Source organism: Cloeon dipterum, chromosome 3 (genome assembly GCF_949628265.1).
Source record: "Cloeon dipterum chromosome 3, ieCloDipt1.1, whole genome shotgun sequence".
Taxonomy (NCBI): domain Eukaryota; kingdom Metazoa; phylum Arthropoda; class Insecta; order Ephemeroptera; family Baetidae; genus Cloeon; species Cloeon dipterum.
Genome location: NC_088788.1, coordinates 17,154,631 through 17,172,269, shown reverse-complemented (window position 1 = coordinate 17,172,269; position 17,639 = coordinate 17,154,631). Strand labels below are relative to the sequence as shown.

The 17,639-nt window shown below is 41.5% G+C and overlaps 2 protein-coding genes across 4 annotated transcripts in view; both read right to left on the bottom strand.

Moving 5' to 3' along the window:
- The window catches only part of RpLP0 (ribosomal protein LP0), a 180,487-nt gene extending 170,685 nt beyond the window's left edge, over positions 1-9,802 (bottom strand). The window contains exon 1 of the mRNA XM_065482779.1: positions 9,792-9,802. The gene's annotated coding sequence lies outside the window, so the exon portion shown is untranslated. The remainder of the gene's footprint in view (positions 1-9,791) is intronic.
- LOC135938826 (B-cell receptor CD22-like) overlaps positions 1-17,639 on the bottom strand; it is a 185,942-nt gene that overhangs the window by 137,981 nt on the left and 30,322 nt on the right. The gene's annotated exons all lie outside the window — the stretch shown is intronic.

The window sequence follows — 17,639 nt, the reverse complement described above, 5'->3', positions numbered from 1 at the left end:
GCGAATATTTTGGTGCCCCATACAAATAAATTTGCGATCGCAAGTCGGTGGCGGTCCCGGTGGCCGCAAGTTCTTCTGTCGGTGGTACCCCGCCGTGCGCGACTTTCGCTGTGGCGCTGCTGTCTGGATCTTAGGCCAACTCAACGTCAAACAGCCAATCAAGAAAGCCATTTTCTTCTTTGATTAGTCGGCAACGTTCTTCTATTTCTTTTTGTTAGGTACAAACCAACAACCGCTGCGTTTTTGTAGATTTTTGGCTCGTTCACTTGAATTTTCGACCGACCTATCCTAATTCGACCCTCATCAATCGATTGGCATTGTCAAAAATTAAATTCAAGTGCTCATTTAAAGTCCAATGACAAGAACATAGAATATAATAACAAACTATGTATTGCATGCATTGCTTCTTTGTATAAAAAAACGATTTATTTTTGAGTCATTGATTTTCATATTTAAAGAAATTTCTGGACGTTGACAATACCTGCGGTGCTAATGATGCGGACGTAACATTTTTCAAAGAAAGATTTTTCCATTGAACACTCACAAGAAGCCCAACCATTTCATTTGCGATCGTTTGTGGTCGTATCCTCTGCTTTGCCAACAGCGCGGCAGCTAGTTTTATCCCTTTATTTCCTCCCTCGGTGCTTTTGCTTTGTGCGAGAATCAATGGGCAGGCGAGCCTCTTGGCGATCGAGTAGAAAGAGAGGCATTATGTATAGTGCGCGCAGAGAGAAATGAAATGTAGCGAAATAAGTTGGCCTTTTTCTTGCTTTGAACAAAAAGAGAATGTGCCCGGACGCATGTGGACCCCATTATTTGCAATATAAAAATATTTATGTGCCTTGGGATATGTAACGACGCTTTATTCGCCCGTTTGCCACACTAATCTTTTTATAGGCCAATAATTTCGCCTTTCCCTCTATTTGTGCCCGCAGATTTTATTGCAAAAATCGCGTCTGATCCAATGGCTGCCTGAAATTTCGGAACATCTGGAATTCCACATCGGTGGAATTCAATGTGGTTGCGAGTGATGGCCCTGTAAATGGTTCCACGTACGATAGAATGCCACATGTTGCAACCATGGAAATTCATCCCAATATTATAATTTAACTGCTCTCATTTTTAATCTTAAGAGTCCCCTTTTTACATTTTTTTCGTCTTACGTAAGAGTGTCTTCTGATGCGCGTTGCTTGTCACAAATGATTTCATGGTTCAAAAGAAACTTTCTAGGGCTTTCAGATGAAATATTAAAATGAAAACTTCATTTCCTCATCCTTCATCTTCTATGTGAAAGCTCATCAAATTACAAGTTTGAATGCTGCCTTTTTAACTTTGACGCGGAAAACCGCATGTATAATGCAGTTATATGGTTATACGTAATAAAACGCGGAAAATCCTAGAAAGCTTTCTCGTTTAATGATGTAATAATTTTGTGCGCAAAGATATCGTTCCATAGAGAGTACACATTTGAAGCCACTCATCTCTTTGGAGGGGAAAAAAAACTTCGCATGTGCACAAGTGGAAAAGGAATGCATGAAGTTTTTTTCAGCTGAGACCAAATTATGAAGCTCCTCGAATGTGGCGGAAAGGAAGCAACTCAAGCATTACAATATTGAGTCAGCCCTCTCTCCATTTTTAATACAAAATTCCTACGGCGGAAAAATAATGTTTTTTTCCGGGTAAGAACTCGGAAACTCGGAGGCGCTTTTTGCCCGCCCAGCAGGAGCAGGTCCAAAAGCAATGAGAGAGACAAGCGAGGGAAAATTAAACATGAGGCCACTGCCACACACTCGCAGGCGACAAATTCTACAAACAGAATAGTCCTGTTGACATTGCTCGAACGTGCAGCGCCGAAATTTCATTCACGGGACCGCTTTTCCGAAAACCAGGGCATAACAAAATGGCTAAAACACAGTTAACTTTTTCTGAAATAGCCTGAATTTTCACAACAGTTTTTATAACAATCAAACATTTTTCTTTGATTAGAAATTCCATAAAATATTTTCGTTTCGCCATATCTTTAACATTTGGTATTTCTTGTAGACTTAAGAGACGCTTTACACCAATTCAAAAAGTTTGTAGTTTAAATCTTTCTACTTTGCACCAGGCACAAGAACAAAAATCCTACTTGTTAGCATTAGCGATCAACTCGCTGAAACTCGTATGATTAAAATAGGAGGAAAATTTGCTACTAATTCAATCAACTCATCACACTACAGCCCATGCTACTCAACATTTAATTTAATTTTGCAAAAGCTTGTGAAAATTTCGTAGAATACATTCACAATTTAAGCTTTAATTACATTCACTGAGACGTATTTTCATTTATAACCACATAATTTTCTCTTGTAATTATAGGTTTATGCTTTCATTTTGAGCTGTACTGTCTAAAATTAAATATATTTTACGTTTTTGAAAAATCTTAGTCTGTATTTAATCATTCAATTTAAACTTCCTCGTGCTTTTAGGGAAGCGACGTGGACAAAATTTAAAAGTATTGTTTAAAAATTACAACAGACTTATAAAAATTTTTACAAAACTGTCCCTGCCACAAATCCAAAGTCGGGTACACTTTGGATGCGTAAAATTTTGTTCATGCCTGGGAAAGTGTAATAAGCAGGCCGAAAAAGAGGAAAAAACGAGTGTAGCCATAGTGAAGGGCGAAATATTTCGTTGCCAAAGAAAAAAACGGTTGAAGGGTGAAAATAAACATAATACATGAGCCAGTGGAGGAATGACGGAAGCTAAAGTGCGAGAGAGAGAGAGAGAGAGAGAGAGAGAGAGAGAGAGAGAGAGAGAGAGAGAGAGAGAGAGAGAGAGTACAAAGCTGGTGCTGAATGAATGGAATGGAGGAGGCTGTCCAAAGAGGAGAGAAACAAATTTTGCGAGAATGCAAACAAGACACTCTCGGCAGCCTCTTGGTCGCGTGTAAATTTTTAATGACCAGTCCGACGCGCATGGCATGCTTCATGCAAATGCTTCTCGCTCCTCACTAATTCGAATATGCATAAATTTGAAATTATTTGCTCTGGTGCACAAGGCGCGGAGAGCAACAAACAAGGCTACACACGCTCCAGATAATAAATTTGCAAGTTGCACTACCCACATCAGCACCGTCCAAAGTCCAAAGCAAATAAACAGAGTTGCATTCTCCCCGTACTAAAATTGCAGATTTTCCCACTTGCCGGTGAAATAAATGCATAGTGGACAACCATCAAATATTTAAAACAGCAGCCGCTGCTTTTAATATAATAAGATTACTCTTGGCCTAGGAAATTTCCGGTTTCACACAATTATGTGACTCGCTACTTGCTGGTTTGCACCTTTACAGCATGCGTGAATGAATTTCACGGGACGAATTTCATATAGCGTTCCAATAAAGAACCCCGGTGCGGATGCATCAACATGAGCTGGTCCTTTTCTTCCAATGAGTATTTTAGTCACTATTGACCACCCTTTTGTCAAACCCTGTGAAATTTTAAAATGTATATAAATATTTTCCCCATAGTTAAAATACATATAACTTCTCATTCCCGACTTTTCCCAGCCAACCTTGTCAAGTTAAAAGAGCAGCCGCTTTTCTTCCCCAGCATTTTTGTCACAATTCAAAACGGAGCAAGCGTGCTGGGTGCCGGGCTGGCTCGTCCCGTTTATTAACAAAGGCGAAGGAGATTTCCCAGGCAGCGCCAGCGTGTGGCTCTAATCAGGCGCTGTGCCACGCCCCCAGCTGCGACAGGAAATGAAAAACACAACTTTGAGCCAAATCTGCGATAGGGGAGCGCACGTCGCAGTCCATTATTTATTTTATTGCGAAAGGAAGGTGTGCGTGGGCGGCTTGCTTTTTATATGCCAGTCTTTCTCTACACACTTGTACAAGACATAACGCGCGCAGTGTGATAACATACACACACACACGCTTGACTTTGGAAGGCGAAAACACGCCAAGTTTCGTGCGCGCGGCGCAGGTGAATGATTTCATTTATTTTGTGTTTGTGTGGGAGAAGCAGCGCTCAGCTCTTTTTAAATGAGACACCCGGCCGAACCAACTGCTGAAAGACTTTTGCATTTCCCCTTCTGCGCATCAAGAGGGTTTTGCGCCCCCAGGGAAAAATTAAAACTGCTTCAAGGTTTTACGTCATCCATTCATCCCTTTGCTTTTTCTGTTTTATTTCATTCATATTCTTGTGCATATTTTTTAAATACAAAAAATAATTTAACTCGTGGTCCTCAGAGGAAAAATCAAAAAGTTTAACGTGCAATATAATAATGAGATTTTCATAATATACCGAATTTAAATATTTTAAATAAAATAATTAAAAGGAAAAGTGCTTTGAGATACAATCTTTCCTACTAGAAAAAGTGAGTTAAATTCTAACCTAATATTTGCTTTATGGACAGGTATTTCCGCCGAAATATAAAATAAATAGATTTTGACTTTGTAGGTGCGGTCTGCTCAGGAAATTAATGATTTTTTTTTAAAAAAAAGTGATGCTTATAATTTTAATTGCAATTTTGAGGGAAATATATTGAAATCTAAAACATTCCTATTTTTATTGAGCTTCAATAAGTTTGTCTGATTTTGTGAATGGTTTCAGGACCACCTTGAAGGGGGTCCCAGGCACCCTCACAAATAATGGTGGCGTATAGAATAAAACCTCAGCCAGCCGTGCTCGCGTCTCAGCCCCATTCAGGTCGTTTATTGTTTCGAATACATAGGTATCGCAGCATGCAGATTGAGGCTCGCGATAGTGCGCACAGTTTTATGATGCCCCTCGATTAAATAAGGAAATGCTAATGGCTGGACTGCGCGGTTTTTGTTCAGCTCTAGCCTCGAGGCGACGTGTCTCATCATTAAAGTGGCCTTTTTTGGCAAATCATTAACAGTGCGGTCAATCTGAACAACAAATTGGTCGCGTCAAAGCATAAAGGACACAAAGAGAACAAAAATTGTTTCGTTAGAAAGAGCAATTTGTCGAGATGAGTTTCCTCGGTTGTCGGAGAGAGGACTGAGACAAATTAATCCCAGCAGCGCCGGGCGCGACTCTTTTCGCAATTAATGAGCTTTTCTCGGAAATATTCGGAAAGAGAGAAGCCAGCGACCGCACCGCAAGCGCTCTTGGTCACACTCACATACTTTAATTTGGCCTAATTGTGACTAAACTGACGTCATGCTTTCATTAGAATGCATTTCTTTCTGCTTTTTTCCCTAATGACCGCGTGTCCTGCGTAGAAGATTGCTCGGCCAGCGAACGAACAAAATCCTTTTTAGACACAGGGACGTGAAAAACACAATAGTAAGGGGACAAAGGTTGCATAAAATATATTGAAAATAAGAATGAATTAGGATTGCCCTGTACAAACAAAGTAAAATTAAAATGCCAAGCTTAATGTGTTTTCGGATGAAATTAAAATTTACTGTATAAGGGGGGAGAATATTGGGAATTAGTACCCTTCCTTTAAATAATGGATAAGTCTGTTAAAATTTGATATTTTTAGTCACCTATGCAAAGACGAATTTTCGACCGTTTGTATTCGTTAAGAAAGTCTTTTAAAACTTAGAACTCATTTCGTTCTAATAAAAATATTATAATTCTCGAAGAGTTTTTCTTTGCTGTTTTTCACAACCCTTTGTGGCCAGTCTTTTTTAGACGCAAATGCGGCTTGGAATAAGTTTGTCCTTGTAGCGGGCTACTGATATACAGCTAAAGGTGATTTCGTTCTCTCTGGTAGGCGGGAGTAATGCGAGTCGCTAGTGCTCTCTGTAATTACGCAGCATGACGGATTGCTTTTGGCCAGAGTTCATTAAAGCCAAGCCGCATTTGAGCACGCACCAAAGTCCTTCAGTGACGCACACATACCGCCGGATTATCTTTTCGCTAAAAATAATAATTCGGAATAAAGCTGAAAGAGTCTTGCCTTCTCTTTAAACCGTGGTAATTAATTTGGCACCTAACAATAAGACGGTTATTGCCTTAATTTTATCGTATTGGCAAATTCAATAAATATATATCCAAATGGGTTTCAGAGACAAGGAAAGAGACGCAAATAAATTAATTTCCTAGAATGCAATTGAAAACATCACGACACATCGGAAAACAAAGAAAGCTGTGCTAATTAATCGGATCTCGGGCACTTCTAGAAACTCGAATCGTCAAACCAATTAAATGCTAAAGGGACCGACTAATTGCACACTTCTCTGCACCTGTAGAATCAAGGGAGGGAGCTCGGGGACGCTAATAAATTCCTGATTAATTCACCGTAAGCACCAATCGGCCCGTGTAATACCCTTGTAGGCTAGCACTCCACACGTATGCGTTTGATTGTGCGTAACAGCATAATCACAGTGCAAGACACACATTGCGTACGTCACTGGCCGTGCTGCATTGTGGGTTGCAATTCATCTGACTGGGCCAAAAAAGCTATATTGCGAAATTGTACATATAGAAGATAAAATTATTTGATTAAAAACACATTAACATGATTCTTTTTCATAAAAACAAAAGCAATTTGAGTATTGCTTGTTGCATTTAAAATACCAGGTGGTCTTCTAATTAAGATTGCAGAAATATTTAAACATTTAATTTCATTAAAGCTGGCAACCAATCAGAGCAGGGAGCTGTTCTCTGATTGACGCTTTGAGGAAGCACTGGTGTAAGATAGAGACAGCAGCCAACGGAAGCAAGTCAAGCGACAGGCAGGTCAGCCGGCAGTTACACTATTGTCGTTTGCGCTGGCTGGCGCTGTGTCGCTGCCGTCACTACGTCAAGAAGCCTATAAAAAACTGATCGTCCCTTCTCTGATTGATCGGCAGCGTTTTCTTGAGACTTGAGACACTTTTTGCAAGGTTCAGACCAAAAATAACATAGGAACGTTTTAACGTTTCCGCCGATTTTCGGCACATCATCTAGTCGAATTGTCACTGAGAGATTGACCACCCTGTACACTTAACTAAGATTGCGTGTCTCTGCGCCGTTTGTCGCGGTGACATAGCAAAGGACGGCCTGCAAAAAGTAAAAGTTCTCTAACCAGACGAACAGATTTTTCATCCGTGCCGAGGATTTGGGCGCTGAGAGAATGAATGCGGCGGCGAAGGCGTTTTACTCGCAACGCGCTCGAAGGCGTTTTACTCGCAACGCGCTCGCTCGCGCACTTCCTTCTCCTTTTTTTCTTTAATCTGCTTAGCACTGTCAACATTGACTCTGCCGAATGAGAAATGGCGGCGTGCGGCCCCTCAGCCTCTCTCGTCGTGTGTTTTAATGCGGCTTTTCGCTTTCCTCCGTTGAAATGCGGCAATTTGGACCCCTCTGCCGGTGCAGTTATGCACATTCGGGCCACATTTTTATTATTTGCAACACGTGTGGCTCAAAGACGCTGGATGAATATTGCATGCATTATGTATCCGGAGAATTGAAGACGATTGCAACTAAAAGTACGCCTTGCTGGGCCAAAGTTTTACTGGCTACAAATGCTACAATTTATTTATCATTCATCGTAAAACGCTACTACCTAAAAAAAACGAATAAAATCGCTGGCCTAATGTTGGCTCCTTCGCAGGCGGCGTTAAGTGTGTATCGTCAAAATTGCAAATTGCCAGCCAGGCTGCTTCATTTCCTTTCCCGACATGAGCTCCTTCATTATCAAAAAATACACAGTCTCCATTTCCTCTCTATCTGCAGCCAGGGGAGTATCTTATTACAAGGCTTATCATTATCGAGCCTTGCACCGTCATCCGATCTGAAATTTTTCCAGCGAGGCTCACAGAGAGAGCCTGACGCGCTCATTACCAACGAAATTACCTCCATTCTAGGAAACGGTCAGGCCACCGTTTTCCGTTTCCATTGTAATGATAGATTCTCCGCGGCGGTGGCGGCAGCTCTCTTTATCTTAACTGCGATCATGCTTTATATATGTGCCGTGTCGTATAATTCCAGCGATTTGGCCCAGCTAGCTGAGTAGCACATGCGTATGTGCTCTGCTCGCACGTACGCATACTTATTCCGCTCGGCAGGCCGACCGGCCAGGTATAAATGAATGAGTGCTTGCTTCTCGTAAAGTACCGTCCTTCCATGTCCTAGCGCACTAACTCAGTCACGTGAATACCTAATAGCGGACGACCCTCCCTGCCTATCCAACCCTCCGTTCGCCCGACCTGTTTGTGCAGATAGATACGTATGTATATGACAGCGCGAGCAAGGTGTGTGCTGTTTGTAGGGCGGGCTGCAGCAGCCGCCACCGCTTATACAAATGAACGCCGTGTCTTTTGCCCTCCTCCTCTGACTGCCAGTGTATTATCTTGTCCGAGCAGCTACTTCGTAATTAGTTTTAGATAGCACCGGGGGCCTGTCGCTTTCACGTTCGCCCTCTGCCGTGAGCAGTACGTCTTGCGGCAGCCTACCTCACTATTCGCTGCCCTTGATGGGACCAATTTATTTTTCCTCCCACCCACTATCAGAATTATTGTCAATAGCTCGTTTGTTTCCTTAGCATCCAATCGGCATAATTTCTGTTTTATACCCGAAAATTTTAAATTAATCTGATTTTGGCTCTGGACACTTAAGGACTCTCAAACTTCGTGAGTTTTGAGGTCAGTTTTGCTGCACTTTTGAAATTATCCCTCCTGTATTCAGAGAGCAGCTGACATTATATCTATTTTTGTACTCCAGCGATTCTTTTCAGTGCGTGTGGCCAGAATTTAAATCTCACCTCTCATTTCCATTATTTTTTCTTTTAGAAACTAGAATGAAAGTTGGAGTTGACCTAAAATAAACCTTCTGAAATATTAAACTTTTGGTATCAATATTTGAAAATCTAATTAAATATATATGAAAAAATTACGTCCATTCGATGCTTCAAATGTTACTAATTAAGCTTCCGATTTCTGAGAAAATAATTTCATTGGAAAGTTTTGCCGTTGAAACTTTAATGTCGATTTTTCCAGTCAGGAGATAAGATGCTACTGAATCTCCCCTTCAACGAGATGAGAACCTCAAGAAGCAATTTGTACACGCTTCTAATGCGCAGCAAATGAACGTTATGGCGTAATCGTAACCGTTTCCATCCATTTACAAGCATCACAATCCGCGCTCATCTAAAGTTCTAAGGCAGCGTTCTTTAGCTTTCTGCGACATGATAAAATGGCCCTTGAATAGAAACCAGCTGCTCTAATGAGAAATTTTATCACACGTGAGTTGAGAATCTCCCTCCTATATCCTCTCTATATTATGCCTTTTGATGGCCGTTAATACCAGCAGAGAAAAAGAAAAGACCGCGCTCAAGTAATAATTTCATTTAGGCCGCGAGATGTGATTTTGTATTGCAGGCGTGTGGGAGCTCGATTTATGGCCAGGTCATTCCCGGCAGGTCAAGCGTTGCATGTTGACCACCGCTGCGGCCGAGAATTATTATTTGAAGGGCTGGTGAGGGAGACGGACGTTTTCAAATGGCCTCTCTGTTCGTCCGAGTGAAAATAAATGTTCTCCTGCCGCACTCAACGCGATTGAGGGGGCGGGTCTAACGACCAATCCATCAAACACCAACTAGCGATAAAATATATATTTAACAGGCGTAAAGTTTAAAATTTTGTTAGGTTGAAATTACATGGCAAATTTTAGCCGCTCTGACTCTTTCCTATCCAATCAAGCTCGAAAACGAAAATGGGGAGTGTTTTGAACCAGAAATAGAGTGCAATTTGAGAGAGAAAAGAGTTCGAAAATAATCCATTAATTTAGATTATCTTCCTTATGCTTGGATTTTCCGTCTAAAATCTGCAAGTAAAGAGGGAGAAAGAGCACAAAGGAAGAACGATCATATTCTGCGCACACATTACATCATTATTCCTCTGGGGCTGAGCCAATGATAAGCCCAATAGACACAGCAGAGGCCAGAAATTGAATTCCACTTTCCCAATTTTCCACCACTTCTTCGCTAACGTTTGCTTTTCGCTCGCTCGCACCAGCATGTGTGTGTATTTTTTCTCAATTGCCTACGCCAGCTCGTCTCTCTTAGGATTTGAAAACGGCTTATGTGGCAGTTTAGCAGTTACATGTAAATAAAGTGGCGTTGCGGATAAAAATAGAAGGAACGGGCTGCAGCAGAAAACGCCTATTTTGACGGAGCGTAAATAGACTAGACCTCTAATCCAATCAATTTGGACCAATCGAAAGGGTGCAAAATAGGCCGCACGGAAACCAACTTAAGAGCGAAAATTGGCTCATCGAGATGTAAGATTAAATAACCGATGGATAAAATTTGAATAAAAAAACATGATTTAATATTCAATAGTCAATCTTGGAACCAATTTAAAAGGTTTTAGTCGTTTTTTCCATATCAGGTTAAATTTCTGACCAGAAAATCACATTTCATGTTTTTACTTATTAATTTTATTAAAAATGACGCTACGCTGAAAAATTAATCAGATTTCAAATTTGATTTGGAAACCATTACAATATAAAATTAGTTAAAAATTGACGCTGCAGGGTTTTAGTGGCTCTCCGATTGCGGCGTTTGGTTGGCTTGTGCTTTGAATGTGGGTGAAAGGATAGCAAACATACCAGAGGTTCTCGGATATGGTTGAGTCAGTACATTAACGGTTGGTCGTGTGGATACATACGTCGGTCGGTCAGTAATTAGGCGTTTTATCTTGGAATGATGCGAGCTGCGGGCGAGAGGGTAAACACCTGGATATTTTTCTGCTGCCGATTTGGGTTGATAAATATTTGCTTGGACCGCTAGATGAGGCCGAGTGTTTAATCAGTATAAAGTTCACGGTCAGCAACAGTGCCGAAACAGATAAATCATACGATGAATGTTTAGGTGCTCGGCTTAATTAGTATGATCTGTAAATAATGCTGCAAATAAATTTGCTGCAACGCTCACACATCTTGCGAAATGTTTGTTGTTGCTTTTCAAACTGTTTGAATGCTGGAAAAACATCCAAACTGACACCCGTGTTTCGCATTCGGCCGCAGAGTTTGTCACGATAAGCCTTTCACCTGGCGCAAAATAAAAGAGCGGCTTTGAAAGGAGCTAGTAGCCGGGCGAGCACTGACCACCAGCCTGTCAGCGGCCTTTTTTCGATGCTTTCGCCTCGCAAAGCCCTCGGCAAACGCACCTGCAATTGAGCGACGCCGATCAAAAACAAAAAGGCCAGTCGGCAAAAAGGTCGACTCGCCAGTCGAGTGCGGCCGGAACTCACACACGCACACACGAGAGGCGTTGATAGAAAAGATGATTTACGATATTTCAATCTGCATTAGCCTCAAGGGTGGCGCTGCGTTGCCGAAGCGGGTCCGGCGGCGCGAAAGAGGTGAGCCACAGTCAGATTGATGGCCTGTGAGTTGTTTGAGCGGAAAAATCGATCGGCCGGCGAAAAAACGAGCTCTCTCTCTCCACTCTGCACAGACCGGCGTGTTTTTCCAACTGCGACAAATTCCACGGCACACACACCCGGCCGTTTGTTTGCTTTACTTTTCGGGGTCCTGCGGTGGAATCACGATTTTAATGAATACACGTACTCACTCGCTTGGCTGCATTAGCCTCTTTTTTGCATCTGTCCAATCGATCTGGTATTTGAGTTATGCAACACGCGGTGCACTGCCGCTAAGCGTGTTGCATAACTCTTTTTGCAGCGGGTTTGGCAAAACATCATCGGAAATAGATTCAAAAACTTAAATTAATCCTATATAACTTTATCATTCATCCTACTCAATTATTTGTGCTCAATAAATTCACATTGCAAACAACGTGATGAAATAATTAAAGGAATCTTAATGTCGTACAACACGTGATAGCGCTTGTTGCGCATCGTAAATTATATTCTAATTTTAGCACTAACAAACGTAATATCTAGAGTTGGGGTAGAGCGAGGAACGAGGTTGTCACGGACACTTTTGATCCTTTATCCCGCAGGAAAAAGTAAAGCGGTTCTCTCCTATAGTCCTAATGCAAGCGAGATGCACATCAAGCGTCGCGTGGGTAAAATATTAAGCCCATCTCGTGCGCTTCAAAGAGTCGAGCAAATTCAATTTTAGTCCACGTCCTTCTCGCTTCTTTCCTGTGCACATCTAAAATATGTGTGACGTCGTCCAAGCACAGAGCAGCCCGAGGGATACAAACTCAATAAAATGCCCCGCATTACTTCCAGCATCACTTTTGCCAGCTGCGAGATCAGAGCATTTGAGCTGTGACAAAAAGCACAGTTAATCAAAGAAGACTGTCTCATTATATGCGAGTTTGAATGTGAAAAAATTTCAGAGACAGGAAAACTACTAGATATTATGGATTTTGTTTGCTCTTTATTCCTGTCCTCTCGGACCGGGAGGGGCGCGCACTGCACTAGCACGAATGTTGAAACCCGGGTCCCAATAACACTGCGAACGGATAACATGGGCGCACCACGCCGCACAGGGACCCAGCCCACTCAAGGGCCACTTGCCTCCGCACCGAGGACTGCATTGAAACGCTAGACATTCGTCCCGTGAAGCCAAATCACACATGCTGGAAAGGTGCAAACCAGCAAGTAGCGAGTCGGCGGCGGTGCGCCTCCCAGCCCGTTGAGCAATTTGAGCATTTCGAGTCACTAAACTAACCACTTTATTTTGCCATCTCTGACATTGGGTAGCCAGTATTAGATCTCCGAACTGCTCAAATACCTCCCATTGCTTTGACACTCCTGAGAATGCCTTAACAATGCGAGCCAACGGGCTGGTCAAATTATTTAAGAAATTTTTAATTCTTGCTTAGTCTCATTTGGATTGTTGTAAATGACATCCAACTGGCAACACGCTTTAAGTTAAAGTACACAATATTATCAGCTTTAGCTTTCCTTGAAGTTGACCTGTACGTTTAAAATTTTTGATAAAATCGGCTGCGAATTTTGCGTACTAATCAAGCGGTGAACACTGTCTCCTTAGGGAAATCATTTCTTTTCCAGGAGAAAGATTTACCTCATGATTCGCAAAACGTTGAAGAGATCGCGAGAGGAATCAAAATCAAGTGAAAAAAATAAAGACAATTTTCAAGCAAATTTTCCTGCTACCTTCATGCAAATTAGTAGATGAGCACGTTCACGTACACAAGTTAGGCACCGCAAATAATGTCTTATCATTCAATTCAGGCCTTTTATTTAATGGCCGAAGGCGGGGCTTTCCAAACTTTTTATCAGAGCTCGAGTGCGCGCGGCACGAGGTGAAGTAAATTTATCTATTTGGTTGGCTCGGGCAGCAGAAATCGACCTGTGCCCTTTTTCCCGCGCTCTCGCTGCTCCAATGCGGCAAAGAACACTCGAATAACAGGGCTAATTACACGCCAACCTGCGCTGCCAGGCCCTAATTCACTCGCTTTCTTTGCCTCCACCGCGAAATTAGCATAATATTGCAATACAATTAACCAGCGAACCGGCGGACGGGGCCCCAGTGCTTTTAAACGCACACAACTCACTTTGCATTTTTTATATTCATGAGGGATCCATCCATTCTTTGTTACCTCGCTTTTTTCGCTGGTAATGCACGGCTCCCGTGTTGCTCTCCTGCATAATTAATTGTCCACTTTAGGCGGCCCAGTTGGCGCCCGCGAGCACCATCCGATCGTCTGCAAAATTTGTCGTCTTCGCGTATAATCAGTCAAAGGCTTTGATGTTGACGCCGCGCACGCAGCCTCCCGGGGGTGAAACGAAGCGCCTACATAATCTAACTTGCTAAGCCACACCGTAATGCGATTTCCCTTGCTCAAGCTCAGCACCGACGAACGTCAAACAGCCAATTACAATTTCGCAATCGTTTCCTGCTGGGAATCATCGCTTTTCTGCGGCCGCATGTTCACTTATCTTAATTATCCAGTGCAGTCGACGCGTTTCAAACTTACCTGGAACAAACAGAAAAAGATTTTGTTAGCATAACGGCATGTTTGTTCAAGAAAAGATTAAAGGTATAAAAAGTATGGAACGTTGTTTGATCAGGCATAATGACAATGGTTACTCCAATCTCAAAACCTTCCATTTTTCAGCAGATATACATTGTTAGAACGTATAACAAGACATTGCAACTCCAGTCTATTCATCTGGAAAAAACACGTAGCAAATTACTAAAGATGATTGACATTTTTAAATTATTGAAACTAGCTGGAGACTCTCCACATTTAATATTTTAAATCATTAAATCGAACTTGTCATGTTTTTCAGGTTTATTCTTGCATTTTTAACTTATATATCGTTAAGAGTGTTGTCTACACCGATGAAAATACCTTCTCGAAATTCACTGAGCGAGTTCTGCTAATGAGCAAGAAAATTACGAGCCGCCGAAAATCACGAGTAGGATTGTTTCGAGGCACCTACTCATTTGAAAAACAATCGATGTGCGCAGCTCGAGTGATTTCTGCTTGGCTGCTCGCAGCGAACGGAGAAAGAGAACAGGGACCGCGCTATATTGAAAAGTTTGTCACCCAGCTGTGCGTAACCACAATCCCATTCATTTGGCATGAGCAGTTTCGCGAAATGGGAGGCAGCCAGCCTGGAGTGCGGAGGAGGATGGAGGGTAGGTGGGTGCTGCGTAATGAGCGGTATTATGTCCCTCTCTCTCTCTCTCTCTCTCTCTCTCTCTCTCTCTCTCTCTCTCTCTCTCTCTCTCTCTCGCTTTCTCGTTCTCTCTCGCACTAGCAAACCAGCCAGCCGCAGCCGCACCCAAAACCCTCTGCTGCTCTGATTTTCACGCAGCCAAACTGAACGCAGGGAGCGTGCATTTGATAACGCACATTATGCACGAGAGAGGGCTTAATTATTTCGAGGGCTCTCCACATCATTTGCCGGCCCAGAGTTGCGCACCCAATCCATTAGCGGCAGCTCTTTTTTGACGTTTTCATTGAGCAAATGTTTGTTATGTTCCATAAAAACGGCAAAAAACTGACCATTCGCCGCCACTTTGCGAGGATTGAACGAACATTTGCAACAAAATTGATGAAATCATTTCAAATTAGTTAGATGGCTTCACTGCATCCTCTATAAAGATAAATTTTTTGCCCTCGATAGTGAAGCGGATTTTATGAGGAAATAAAAAGTCGATCCTAAATGGCTGAAAGGTAAACTATTTTTTAGTACTTTTTATTGAAACAGTTTGTATTAGTTTACTATGAATGAACAAATATATTGATTCATTTTGAACAATTTTTCGAAATTTTCAATAATAAAAAACTGTTCTTAAAATTTACTTATACAGTAGAATTTTGACTGTAGCCGGGTCCTTTTAATTCATATGAAACGTAATCTAGATAAACTTGAGCAAAATTTGAATGGCCGTAAAACATTTTAAACTCATTTTTGAAGAAAATCCACTTGTGACCAACTCAATCGAATTTTTACGTCAAGTAGATTTAAAAAAAAAGTTAAGACAGTTGAATTGTGTAATTTCGATTCATCACTGACGACTTCAGGCAATAATACAAAGAATCCTGATATTTCGCAGAAACGAAAAATTATTTAAAATTAGAAAATTTTATTAAAAAATAAACACTCTCCTCCTATTTTTTTTTTTTTTATTATTTAAAATGGCATGTCTAGCAATTATAAAATAATGAGCTTCTTTTGATAATGAGGTATATACTCGATTCAATTTATAATAGGGACAATTTTATCCTGATCAAGATCAATTAAAAATGTGATGAAAAATTGAAAAAAAATATTTGCGAACAATCGGGCAAAAATTAGGATATTGCAAGGAAAAATTTGTTGAAAGTTGGTTATGGAGAACTTGGCTGGCTGCAAATACAAAAAACTGAACGCTGTAGCACTACCGATCCCATTTTAGGAAACATCTGAAATGTAGTTGGATTCGTTTCACAAACGTACATGCCAGTTTTTCTGCCCGCCAGGGAGAAATTAATGGAGGTGCCGGCTACAACAAGTTGCCCGGGAACAAAAAGCAAAGCTGAAAATCCTGTGTGCGGAGCGCAAATTGCCGGCGATCATCTTCAGTGCCTGAGCGGAGCTGCAAATTTTCGCGGCAACAAGAGAGGGCGAAGTTTGCTCTGCGTTCGAGAACAAAAAGCAGCGGAGAACGACGCACGCATACAACACTCAGGCGTCAAATTATAGCGGACGCGAAACGCGGCGGCTTGGAGCTAAGTGCGGCGGAGAAACTAAAGTTGGCGGCAAGTAAGCGAGCGGACCGGCCGGAGTTGCTTTCATAAATTATTGTGTAATGCGCGTCGGTGTGATATTTTACGACATGCTGCCTGCCTCTTTCTATATACTATTACGCGCGAGCACACGCTTCGGTTCCGAAGTGCAGTATTAAGGCCTTATGAGGACGTGCATAACTTTCGCACGTGCTGTAAATTCAATGTGTATCGTCCATTATTAATGGGCAAAAATTTATGCTTCCAACCATGGCCTCCGCGTGAGGGATGTGAAAAACTGTCTATTAATTTCTTTTCTGATCAGATTAATAAATTTTCGAGCTGTCGGCAATAATTCCCAGCTAATTTTAGTCCTGAAATTAACTACTGGAAACTCTGTCTGTGTATTTTAAAAACTTAATTGAATTTTTTCCGTAGAGAGAAAATTTTAAATTTGATTTGGCAGAGTAATTAATTGTATTGAAAGATAAAATTTACAGAGAGGATAAAATTTATTCGGCTATTTAAGTGATTTTTCCTCTTCCCACGTACATTTAGCTGTTTTTCAAAGCGAAGCGTTCAAAGTCGCTTCATTTAACAGTTGCTATTAATAGAGAAAATAAAATTGTGGCTTATTTGCTAAAACACGATTCAATCATTGAACAATTTTCACATTTTAATTTGTCAAAAGAGTCATAAGTGAGGATTATATTTACAACATTTGTGGCAAACAAATTTATTTGTCTTTTTTCACTTTCCCCTCGTTTCATCGAAAATAAATTTGATTTTTGAATTTATCTTTTTAATCATGAACAAATTTCTATGCTGGGAGTTAGTTTTTGCATTATTCAAACAGAGATTGAAACTCCTACACGGCCATTTCAGCTGCTGAATTATTTGCAGGACTTGAAGATTATGACTAATGGAGGCACCATTAAGCCTCGGTTATTGCCGCGTGGACAATGCTGGCAAAAATGGCCAGATAAATAAATCCGTTTGCGTGGCGCGCACTCTGTAAATAGGAAAGAGACGCAGACTGCACTTCACACAAACACAGAGGGCTGCAAATGTGCCCGGTGCTAAATTGAGCGCGAATAATGCGCACGCGGCTGGTGTTTAACGCAATAAAAGCGGGGCCCGCGAGTTATGTCAAAACATTTCACAAACAGGCCTTTCCTCACAGTTAAGGCCACGCGCACAAAGGCGCCGACTCGTTGAAATATTTAATATCGATCTATAACGCTGCATGAAACGGTGAATTTGCGCTGGCTGCTGGCCGATACACCTGAATCCATAAGGTATGCGATGACACACAACAGACGAGCCTAATGCGCGCAGCAAGGGGGTGTGAAAAAATTACTGCAGAGGAACGAACACCCACTGCGAACAAGCGCATCCAATAAAATTGAATCATTGATGTTTAAACACTTGCCTGGAATTAATTTTGGCTACAGAATTGTTGCGGCTACAGAAGTTGTTCAAATTTTTAGTTCTATTAACAATTTCATTCAAAATTTACAGCCCCTGACGATATT